This window comes from Cervus elaphus, chromosome 5, assembly GCF_910594005.1.
Source record: "Cervus elaphus chromosome 5, mCerEla1.1, whole genome shotgun sequence".
Taxonomy (NCBI): Eukaryota; Metazoa; Chordata; class Mammalia; order Artiodactyla; family Cervidae; genus Cervus; species Cervus elaphus.
This window is the reverse complement of record NC_057819.1, coordinates 17,583,709-17,596,263: the sequence shown is the minus strand read 5'-3', so window position 1 is coordinate 17,596,263 and position 12,555 is coordinate 17,583,709. Positions and strand designations below refer to the sequence as shown.

At 48.2% G+C, this 12,555-nt stretch overlaps 1 protein-coding gene across 3 annotated transcripts in view; it reads left to right on the top strand.

The window, feature by feature from the left end:
- CUX2 (cut like homeobox 2) overlaps positions 1-12,555 on the top strand; it is a 268,877-nt gene that overhangs the window by 210,881 nt on the left and 45,441 nt on the right. The gene's annotated exons all lie outside the window — the stretch shown is intronic.

Sequence of the window (12,555 nt, the reverse complement as noted above, 5' to 3'; positions counted from 1 at the left end):
AACTGCCTTCCAACAACAACCGGGGAGCTTTGTGGAGCTCCTAGTGAGATCTCCCACCCGGGTCTTCTTGAGGAGCCGAGGGTCTTGCCCAGCAGAGCCCCCATCCACTTCCCACAAAGAGCAGAAGGCACCCAGTGCTCCCTGGCAGCCGAGGGCACTGGAGGAAAGACTGCAGAAGTTTCCACCAACATGGCATGGCCAACCTCAAAAACTTGGTGTTCAGCCAAAACCAAATCCACACAGCACGTACTGTATGACTATTTACATAAAATATGAAGACAGGCAGAAATTAATGGCAGCGCTATTTACAGTGGCTGAAGGGAGAAACAACCCAAATGTCCATCTGTGAATGAATAAATAAAATGTGGTTTACTCATCCAGTGGAATATTATTTAGCCATCAAAAGGGATGAGTTGCAGACACATGCCGCAGTGTGGATGAACCTTAAAAATATAATGCTGAGTGAATGAAGCCAGATACAAAAGGTCAAGTAGTTTCTGATTCCATTTATATGAAGTATCCAAAATAGGCAAATCTGTAGAGACAGAAATCAGACTGGTGGCCAGCAGTCTGAAGGGAGGAGAGAATGGGGACTGAATGCTTAAAGGGTGTGAGGTTTCCTTTTAGGGGGATAAAAATGTTCTCAGACTAGATAGAGGAGATAGTTGACCAACATCATGAATGTACTAACTGGCACTGCATTGTTCACTTAAACGTGGTAAATTTTGCATCACAGAATTTCACCTAAAAAAAAGGCACTCATGCTGTGAGAAGTCAAGAGGGTGGTTTTTCTTGGGTGGGGCGATAGTTCCTGCAAGGGGCCTTTGGGCGCTAGATATGTTTTTTGATCTGGGTGTGGGTTACGGAGATTTGATCAGCTTGAGAACCTTCAACTGTGTCCCTGAATATGTAGATATATAAAACTGCAAACAGTTTCCCATTTTTAAAATGGCCCATCCTCTGCAACTTTTTCATTTATTGACCTAGAAATGGGAACCCAGAATGTAGTGATTTGCTTAATAATGGTGGAGCTGGGAGAAGACCCCACTTTGCTAACTCTCTTCACCCAGACAGCCGTTCTAATCCATTCCCAGTATCCCACACAGGTGCAGGAATTAGTGAGGTCAGGGGTGATTGGGGCTGGGGGTTTATGAAGAAGAAAGTGAGATCCCACTCTAGGCTGAGCCATGGAGAAGGCAAAGTCATTTATAGTTGATGCCAAGGCCGTTTGTGAGATCTCTGTGATGGGGATGGGAAAGTCTCTCATTCCATCTGTCTTGGGCAACTGGGGTGGTGTAAATAGTGTCCTCCCCAAATGTCTGTCCACTCTGGACCTCGCAGCGTGACCTTATTTGGAAGCAGGGTCTCTGCAGATGTCATTAGTTAAGGATCTTGAGATGAGACATCCTGGACTTAGGGAGGACCCTAAATCTGATGATGGGTCTCCTTATAAAAAGAAAGGGAGTTTTGGGGACACAGACACAGAGGAGCAGGCCATGTGAAGACAGCGCAGAGGTTGGAGTGATGCAATCGCCAGCCAAGGCGTGCCTGAGACCACCAGGAGCTGGGAGAGGCCAGGAAGGAGCCTCCTCTGGAGCCTTCAGAGGGAGCACAGCCCTGACAGCACCTTGATTTTGGACTTCTGGCTTCCAGAACTGAGAGAGTAAACCTCTGTGGCTTTAAGCCACCTTAGTCAGTGGTGCTTTGTTATGGAGGCCCCAGGAAACTAATACAGCAAGAGTGATGTGACGCTTCCCTCTGAAAGCACATGGACTGGGTGAGGAGGGAAGTCTTCTAGCCTGTTCTACTCAAAGTGTGGCCCAGGGGCCAGCAGCATTGGCTTTGCCTGGAGCTGGTTTCCAATACAGAACCTCGGGCCACTGAAGCCTCTGCATTTTGACAAACTCCCCGGGAGATCTAGGAGCATATCACAGAGAAGCACCGGCCAGGTATAGAAGTTGGCGTGCTCCACCCTTTGCACATTACGGGCCCCGAGGGAACAGGCCCGACCAGTCTCTGTCACCCTGGCATAGATGCCTCACAGTCAGGGAGAGATGGGATGACTCAGCTCTGGGCACTTTCAAAAACTATTTCCAGAACATCTGTTCCATGTCACAACTTGGATACTCGTAAGAGGCTATGCTAGTTTCCCATGGTTCCTGGAACAAACTGCCACAAACCGGGAGGCTTAAAACAACAGATTCTTATTCTCACTTCCGGAGGTCAGAAATCTGAAAACAAGGTGTGTGGGTATGGCTATGCTCCCCTCAAAAGCTCTAGGGGACGATCCTTCCTGGCCTTTTCGAGCTTCTGGTCCCTTGGCTTGTGGCCGCATCACTCCAGTCTGGGCCTTTATGTTCACACAGCTTCTTCCCTGTGTGTCTCTATCCCAAATCCCCCTCTCTGTTCTAAGACTGGTCATTAGATTTAGGGGGAAAAGGCAGCCCACTCCAGTACTCTTGCCTGGAAAATTCCATGGACAGAGGAGCCTGGTGGGCTACAGTCCATAGGGTTGCAAAGAGTTGGACATGACTAAGTGACTAAACACACACACACAGAGACACACACACAGAGAATCCAGGATGGTCGCACCTTGAGATCCTTAACTTAATTACATTTGCAAAAGACCCTTTTTCCAAAAAAGGTCCCATTTACAGGTTCCAGGCATTAGGATCTAGACGTGTATTTTGGAGTCACCATTCAGCCCACTGCAGTGGCACCTGTAGACTCACTCTTCTCCGGTGCCGTGCTCTGCCCTGCTTCTGCACCCGCAGGAAGGCAGCATGACCGCGTGGGTTTCCTCAGTCGGGATGCTTGGGTGGCGAGCATGGCCGAAACCAGACAGCACAGCCCTCCAGGCCCTGTGCCTCCCCCCACAGGGACCTGACCCCCGTGGCTTGAGGCCAGGGCAGCTGTGTCTGCAGCCCCTTGTCACCCTTACTGAGAACCACACCAGGCACATGGCGGAGAGTCCAAGAGGCTGTCCCATTCCTTGCAGCCTTTTTGCTTATGATGTCTCTACCCTTATCAGAACTGTCTAGGAAAAAATTTTGGAAAAATGACATCCTCTTATTTCCCACTCTTTTCTTTGAGTTGTACAGTCTCGGTGGTGAATGATGTTGGAGGATGACCGGTATGGACTCCAAAGATACTCCCACAAATCCACACTCCAAAGATCACCTCCCACAAACCTACACGCCCAACTACTCCAGTGTGCCTCGTAGTACCTCTCCCATAGCACCAGGGGGCAGCATTGAGATGGCCTCGTGTTTCCGGGCTCAGACCCCCAGTTCAAGTCCTGCCTATACCACTTACTCACTGGTTTGCTGTAGACGAATTGACTCACCTCTGAGCTTCAGACTTCTCTTCTATAAATTGGGAGTAATTTATCAGAGCCTGCCTCAGACAGTCATTGGGAGGCTTCAATGTGCACGCACGTGGTGGCACTTGCTAAGTGTTAACTGTTGTCATCACCTGTCTGTCCCTCAGACAAGTGAAATTCTCCAAGCCTGGGACTGAATTATACTAAATTTGTGTACTCTGAATCCAATACACAGTAACCACCTAGTAATTGTTTCTTGATTGAATTAGAAAAAAGATGCAGACACAGAAAAAGGGAGAAGAGCTATTTAAATGAAAAGGTACTTTTTTCAACTAGTGCTTTCTGCTTGTCACGTGTTTGCCTACTCAGATGGCATTTATTGAGTGCCTGCTGTGTGCACAGGGAGCATGACACTGGAAGCATGGCCGTGAGTCTCCCGATGCAGACACGGGCCCAGCCCTCAGGGAACTTGCTTTCTGATGGCAGAGGTAAACAGACCATCATGCAAATAACCTGTTGTCTCAAATCCAGGGGAGCATTTGGGGTAAGGAGGGGCTTACATCCTCCCCCTTGGAAAAAGAACATCATTTCTAGGGTTCACAATGGGGCCCTCATCTTTCTGGAAGTATGTCTGCTAACACACGAGTCCAGAACCGCACTGCCAGTCAGGGACCATGGGAGCTCCCAAGATTGGCCTGGAACTTCCTGGAAGGTTCTGGTGCCCTCTTGCCCCTCTCCCCAAAGAGTCGTTCCAAGCCTGGTGCTGACTCCACGTGTCTGCCTTCCCAACTCTACTCCCCAGAAATGGAGGGGCGGTGCGGGGGGAGGTACATCCCCAGCTGTCACCGAGTTAGAGAGAAGGAGCCTTAACTGATGGAGACATACCGTAGGAACAGCCCCTTCAGGGCTCTAATTCATTTTCAAGACATTTAAGAATAACAAAATGTTTTAATGATTTCTTAGGGGAATTAGGAAGACATATTTTTGTTCTCATTAAATTTTATCCTCAGACACAAGAACCAAATGTCAGATGTGTTGTTGGTGCTCAGAGCTTCGCTGCTCACTGTCCCCGCCACACACACACACACCGCCCCAACCCCCTCCATAAAAATAACACTCCTGGAAAATCTGCCAGGATGCACACTCTCCTGTTTTTATATTTCTTGACAGGCAAATTATTTGTCGAAATACTTCCTCCTCCCCCTCCCCCTCCCCCCCCCCCACCACGCCACACAAGTCCTGATTCAACATTTTTGTTTTGAGTGACTGCTGCCAACACAAATCTTTGGCAGAGAATGCGATACAGCGTGATTGCTCAGCAACTATTTTGATAAGTGTGCAGCCTGTATGTCTGTAATTACGAAAGAAAACCGTAAATCTTTTGGATATTGTTCACACAGATGTGGCGCGAAGTGAGAAAAAAAAGCAGTAAAACGTGTTAAAAGCATAATTAATGTCATTGTTGTGGAGGATGATTTGATTTAAACCTTTCTGACTTCTGTACCGGTGACGGCTGCTTTCTTTATCGTGCTCGTAGTCACTAGGTACCGACCCAAGCTTCAGAGAGAGCTAACTTACTGAGTGATTAGTTAACAGTGAAAAAAAGGGAAAAAATTTAAATGAAAACAAGGAAAGAGGGAGTAAGAGGGCAGGCAGAGGAACACTGCTGAGGAGATAAGAGAGGTGAGTGCGCCTCCCAATTTTTTTTTTCCCTCTGGCTTTACTTTGGTTTTTTTCAGACTGATGCAGGAAATGGCAACTCCTGGCAGGCGTTTATCTCTCTGCTTCTTCTTTCAAGAGGCAAGGCTGGACAGCTTAGGTGATGGGGCTTGTAGCATCGGACACGGTGGAGTTGGACTCTCAGCTTGGTGTTTTTGAGCTGTGTGACCTTGGGCAGGGACCTGAACTTCTCTGTGCTCTGGTTTCTGTGTGTTTGGCAGAGGGATAATAGAACCTGCTAATCCATTGCCGTGAGGATCCTATACCTATGCATGAGAGCATTTGGCAGCGTTCGATAATCAGCAGCGCATTGCAAAGCTGACATCAGGGTCTAAGTGACATGAGTCACGTGCATTGGCTGTGGATTTCATTCAGCTCTGTCAGTTGTCAAGGATGTGGGGGAGAGATTTAGGGAACAGAGTTACTGAATGTGCAGTAGGAAAACACTTTCCAGTGTTTAAGATCTTTAAATTTTTCTCTGCAGTTATAAAAGTTGCATATGCCTACTGTCAAATTTCAAAAATACACAAAATAGAAGGAAGGCAGGGGAAACTGCATACTAGAAAAGCAATGGTAATGTTTTGTTGTTTTTCTATCTGATCTTTTCCCCATGTGCTTTTTCAAAACGGTCATTCATTCTGCATGTACAATTTTCAGTTCGGATTCCTTTCACTCACTACAAGCATCTGTATTTCCCTGTGTGATTACAAATTCTGAGTAACTTTGGTTCATCTTGTGCAATAGTCTCTTGCATGGCTGTATTATAATTTATTGAACCTCATTCCCAACACTGGGCATTTGGGGTTCTTGGGAATGCATGGCATATTGGTACTGTGCTGTAGCTCTGAGGGTGAGGAAGAAAACTTGGGAAGGAAAATGTATCCACATATTGACCACAAACCCAGGAATAGTCAGAAAGACTTAAGAATTCTCTTTTCTTCTTGTTGATTTATTTTGTACTCCTTCATTTCTTAGTTACACTAAATATCTTTTCATATGTTATGAACCACTCATATTTATTCTTTTATGAATCACTGGTTTGCATATACTTAGCCCATTTTTCTAACAGAGAAATCATTTTCTTATTGATTTCTGGACACTCTTTGTGTATTAGGGATATTAACCTTTGTCCTGGTGAACGTGTTTCATAGCTTCTCCCCTAGTTTGCCTTTTGTTTCTTAACTTTGTTCACAACATCTCTTGTATATGGTACATGGTAGGCGTTCAAAAAATATTTGCAGAAAGTGGGAAATCTTACCAGACCTTTGCTTTATGGCTTCTTGATTTATTGTCATACTTAAAAAAAAAAAAACCCCTTCTTGCCTGAAGGTTATATAGTTTTTTAAAGTACTTTTGTGATCTGAATTTTTAGAAATTTGAATCTTTGAAGTGTCTGAAATACATGTTGATGAAAGCAGTGAGGGAGGTTAAGAATTTAAGTTGTGTTTATCCCAAATGACTAGCTCTACTGCCATCTAGTGGATAAGCCGCCTTTGCAGATAAAGGCAAAATAGGTTTTAATGTAACAAGAGATCAGTCATTGTCTCTGGCCGCCCTCACCTCCTTCCCTTCCTCCCTGAACATACATCTGCCCAACTGGTCCTCTAGGGGTCAAGGGAGCACAGGCGGATACCATAAAAGATTATTTAACCCATAAAAAATTCAAAGTTTTTAATGATGACAGATTTTCCCAAAGATGGTACTTAACTTCAGAAGGCATTGCTCCCCGACCCCCGTTTTCTGCCACACCTTTGCCTCTGCCATTTCTTCTGCCAGGAGTGCCCCCCGCCCCTCCTGTCTTAGTCTCACTACTCCTGACAGCTAAGGATTGAAAGATAATTAGAGGACAGCATCCAGCATGATGCTGGCACCCAGTGGGTACTCAATGAATGGCTGTGCCCTTTCAGAAGAGATGACAGGAGTTTCAGCTGTGGCTTTTCATCAGCTCATTCTCCTGAGCATCTACTATGTGCTGAGCCCTGTGGGAACTCAAACCCAAGTCCTACCCTGCCCTCAGAGTCCAGCAGGGACCACGTGACCCCAAGACAGACAGCCGAATCCAGCAGGAAAAGGACTCCAAGGTGGGAAGGCCAGGAGGGGTGCTGCAGGGAGAGCAGCCTTTGGATTTGGTTTTAAATGATGAGCTACCTTCCTGGCGGGTTGGTTTCTTGGGTGCTTCTTCTGTGTCAGGCAGTGTGCTCAGCCCCTTACAGAAAGGAGCTCTCTTATCCCGACTGCCCCCATAGAGGTCGGTACTGCCGTCCTGCCCTACTCTGCAACTGAAGCAGTGCAGACTCAGAGAGGTCAAGCCACTTGTCCAAGGTCACACAGCAGACAGATAGTGAACACTGAACCTTGATCCCCGACTCCAAACATGAATGCAGGATTAATTTTAAAATTGAAGGGGTTAAGGGATTTCCTGGCAGTCCAGTAGTTAAGACTCCATGCTCCCAATACAGGGAGGCAGGAGTTCCATCCCTGGTTGGGGAACTGAGATCCCACATGCTGCACTGCTCAGCGCCACCCCACCCCCCCAAAATTGAAGGAGTTGGGACAAAACCATGAGAGATTTGACATCCAAAGAGAGTGAAAAGCAGCTAATGGTCTCTGCTGCCTGTAGATTGAGAAGTTCTGGGCTGACAGGGTGGGCCCCTTGCAGAAGTGCAGATGCATTAGCTGGAGGAAGATCGTTAACCCTCACTAACAAGTATGCCTGATCTTCCCAGCCCAGGGCTCCAAAGGCTGGTATTATACTTTCATTGGGGGGAAACTGAGTCACAGAGCTCTTAATTTTAAGGGGCAGAGCCATGCCAGGAGGGGCACTCTCAGGACTCCAGGCCGCAGCACCCTCTCAGTAAGTGGGGCCACTCCCCATCCTGCCATCTTGTGTCCCGAATCACACCTGACTCCTCCGGTCCTCAGTTTCCCCACCCGTGAAATACAGATGCTCTCACCTCATGGTAGGCCCACTGGGTGGATTCAGTGGGGATGGAGGGCACTTAACACGGTGCCTGGCACAGAGGAGTAGCCCTGTGCGATTCATTCTGCAAAGACGGAGCTCACGCTCTTTGCCAGGTACTCTCCCCAGCACCAGGGCCAAAATGCGAAACAAAACACTGTCCCTGCCTGCCTGGAGCTTTCTGTGCAGCTCAGCCTATGGAAACTTTATTTTTATTACAATGGACATGAGTTTGAGTCCCAGCTCTGCTCCTTCCTGGCTGGGTAGCCTTTGAGTGAGTATCTCTACCTCTCTGTGCCTCTGTTTTCTCCTCTGGAAATGCACACTGACCTCCTATGGGAGGATTTAGCGAGGGAAAGCGTGTGAATTCCTAAGCTGGGTGTCTAGCACAGAGTAAATGCTCAGGAGACCAGTGGCTGCTATTGCTGTTGTCCATGGTGTTACTATCACATCACCTGCCAAGAAGGAAGACCCACTGCAGCCCCTCTGTCCATGCTCAGGCCAGGAGACCTCGAAGCAGCCGGCACTGTCGGTGGAGGGAGAAAAGGGTGGCGGGACACCCGGCCTCCATTTGCATACAAGGGCTGGGCAACCCATCTGCTGTCAAAAATTAGGATTAAAGGATCAAAGGGAGGCTCACTGCCGCCGTTGGTAGCCTGAGCCCCCCGCCCACACAGGCACCCGGAGCCGGGGCCCAGATGGGAGAAGGCTTCTGTCTCAGAGAGACTTTGGAGGGGCACATGCATACTTCTGCATATATGTGTTTCTAAACAGCCTCTCGGACAGCCTTTGCGGCTCCCGTTTCCTAAAAAAGCTCTCAGTGCCACTTTCCTTCAGATGGACACAGTGGGAGGAATGAGACCGCTTTTCCTAGATTCACCATTCTCCCCCCACAACCCCGTAGACACTTTAAAAAAAAAAAAAACACCAACAGCATCAGCTAGTGGTAGAAGATGGAATAGAGGGTATTCTGTTCATCTCCTCCTACAGTGGCTTTGGAAAGCCTGGTGTGGGATTAAAACATTATAAATCTACTGGCAGTATTCTCTAGGGGTTTAGATCCAACGTAACCAAAATGAATTAGTCATTTTATTAAGCAGTTTATGCATAAAGAGCAAGCTGATGGCTGTAAGACAAAGGCACGCCGCTTCTCAACGATGCTCCCCCTCCCCGCCTGCCCGTCAGGACCTGCCACCTCGGATGGTTCATATTTGATCTTCCATGTCTGCCAGCGTGCTCAATTAATCCAAAGGATTTGTAGTCAGACCCTTCTGATTTGGGGTCCCCTGTTTGGGGCTTTTTTAATTCAGGTGGAATCCAGAGCCGTTTGATTCTTGCTGCCACTGCCCTTGTCTATATATCGACATGATATGTTGCAGGAGTGAAGTGGGGGAAATAAAGTCCCGCTCACGGCTCTGGGCAGCCTCGTGTCTCCGCTGAAAGGTTTCCAGTGAAGTGCTGAGCCCGGCAGCAATCTGGGAACCCAGCCTCCAGATGAGGTGCTATGGGGATGTTCTGTCACTTCTCCTGACACAAAGATATGAGATGTGCAGATCTCTGGGTGGAGGGGGCACAGGTCCCTTTGGAGACCAGGGGTCAGCAGGACCCAGCGCTTCCCCAAGCAGAGTCACCCGACGTGGGGAGCAGTCATGGTGTGCCTGGCACAACATAAACTGTGAACACATTGCGTACCAGGTGTCACCTTTCTACTTCCTTCTAGATAAAGTCACAGTCAGGGGCAAAAGCACCTTAAATGCCTACAGAACCTGTGACTCTTTCCTTTTAACCATGGAAGAGCCAGCTTCAAGCTCCAGGCCTTGAGCAGGCAATGGGGGTGTAACTAGAATTAACAGCATCCTTGGTTTTTCCTTTGTATTTATTTTTATGTGTGAAAGCGCTTGTTTATAATACAGAATTCAATTATCTATTTACAATAGTGAGGTACATATTCCTTTAAAATACATTTAAGTTAAAAACATTGAATCACATAAGGACAAGTGTCAAATTGGTAATCTTCAGGGGGGCAGGTGGATGCAGCTGAAGTCGTGACGTGAGGACACCAGCATCTGGCTCTTGGGCCACACGGGGTTCAATCCAGCTCCACCTTTTTCAACAAGTGGCTTCCCTCTGCTGGGCTGCAGTTTTCTCATCTTGGAAGTGGGGATGATAGCGATGTCTCCTGTGGTTGTTTTGATAATTAAATGAGGTATAAATACATGCAAAGTACCTGGCATTTATCAGGGCACATTGAGGGGGGTGAAGAAATGTCAGTTCCCTGGAGCTTTTGGCTCAAGATGCTGGGTGATCATCTCATCTATTCTTTACCCCAGCTTCCTGGATTTGGGTGCCCCATCTGCTCCAGAATGAATGGTTGCTAGAGTTGCGGGGACAAAGGCCAGAAACTAGCCTCCCCTGAACCCAGTCACCACCCACCAGCACCCAGAACAGCCTAGAACACCCAGAACAGGGTGGAGAAGCGAAGCTGGTACCGAGAATTGCCCAGGCATCACCAGCCTCTCCGAGCCCCACATCTTCATCTGTAAAATGGGTCCATTGCCGTGAGGATGAGGCTAAGTTGTGTTAGTGGGACAGTAACTCAGGGGGATTGGTCAGGACGGTCTGCCACCCTTTCTTGGTCTGATGGGGGCTGTTTCTCCTGGTGTTTCTCTCTCAGCCTCCTGCTGGCTTCCTCATTCCCCTCAGGGCTCTGCTCAGATGTCACCACCTTCACAAAGCCTTCCCTGACCTGCTACCTCAATTAACATCCTTCCTCCTGGGGCTGGGTGGAGGTGCGGGTGGGGGTGGGGGGCGCACATCTCAGGCCAAGCTCTCCCCTGCCCCTGCTTTGTTTTCCTTCTCACCCCGCTTAGAGCCTTTGATTTACCTGATTTACCTGTTCTTTGTCTATCTCTCCTCTCTAGACTGTCAGCCCCAGGAAGGCAGGAATTTCCTCTTACTGCTGTCTTTAGGGCTCAGAAACTTCCCTGGCACTAAGTAGATACTCAGGAAATAATCTGGCAACTGAAGAAATGGTATCTGATACATAGTAGGTGCTCAGTAAAAACAAACTGATGAATAAATGGCTGAATTAGGGACTGTATTAGTTTCCTCCTGCTGCTGTAACAAATGACCTCAATTTAGATGCTTAAAACAAGTCACATTTATTGGGCACCTACATTCACACCTTCTGTGTGAAAGGCCCAAGAAGAAAGGAGGTGGTGAGGAGTGAAAACTGAATGCCCCCAGGCCCCTGTGACTATCAGATTCTCTGAGAAACCTCTTCCCAACATTTTTAAGGTTTGCTGTCATTTCTCTCTCTTTCACTTTGTAAGAGCAGCCAGTGACTTACGGCTGATGCATCAGCTCATACCAGTTGGACCAACTAAGCAGGAAGCCCTTGGATGTGCCGGTTCCCCCAACTGAGCATTTCACCTGTGCATAACTTGGCAGAATCTTCTAGTCATCTGAATGCTAGGAATTTTTTTTTTCCTTCCCTAACTCAATCCCCAGCCATGTAGCTCAGGCATCCGTGGATATCTTCCCAGATAGGCGTGTTGGGAAGAAATGAGTTTACCCACACCCTGTAAAGTGTAGGAATTCTGTGGAGAGGAAACCAAGGGTGGAGTGTGCCTGGGGAGAGAGGTGATCACCGTTGCTGTGCAGTTTCCAGAGCAGGGACCACACTCAACCCACAGCCCAGTTTTTCAGCAATGGGAGAGGACACATATGCAGGAGAATCAGAGGTCAGCACTCTTACGTCCTCTTATGAAGTGGCTTGTCTTCCTGGATGGCTGGTGAAATGGGTGCACCAGGAGGGGAGTAGGTTAGACTTGAGTAAGGACTTCCTTCCGAGGAAACTTGGAGTCTGGCAATGCCTTAGTCCTGCTCTCTTGCAGTTGGTATCCAGCAGCCAGTTACCATGTGTTATGGACTGAATTGTGTGCCCCTAAAAGGTACACTGAAGCCCTAACCCCTGGTGCCTGTGAGTGTGACCTTATCTGAGACTAGAGACCTTGCAGATGTGATCAGGATAAGGGACGGTCCTTAGGGTGAGACCCTAATCCAGTGGGCACACATGTGTGCTCAGTCGCTTCAGTCGTTGTCTGACGCTTTGCAACCCTATGGACTGTAGCCCGCCAGGCTCCTCTCTTCCTATAAGGACACCAGTTACACTGGTGTCCTTGTAGAACGAGGAGAGAGACACAGAGAGGAGGGCCGTGTGATGACAGGCAGAGACGGAAGTGACGCTACTACAGACCGAGAAACGCCCCGGATTGCCAGCAGCACCAGAAGCTAAGAGACAGCGTGGAGCAGATCAGGAAAGCGCGGCTCTGCCAACCCCTTGATTTTGGACTACAGGCCTCTGGGGCACACACAGTGCCTTCATTTTCTGGGACTACCCATAAACTGGATGGTTTAAAGCGATGGAAATTTATTCTCTCAGTTTTGGAGCCCAGAAGCCCCAAATCAAGATGTTGGCAGGGTTGGTTCCTTCTGAAGGCACGCCGGGAGAATAGGCTCCAGTCCTCTCTCCTGACTCCTGTGGTGGTCAGCC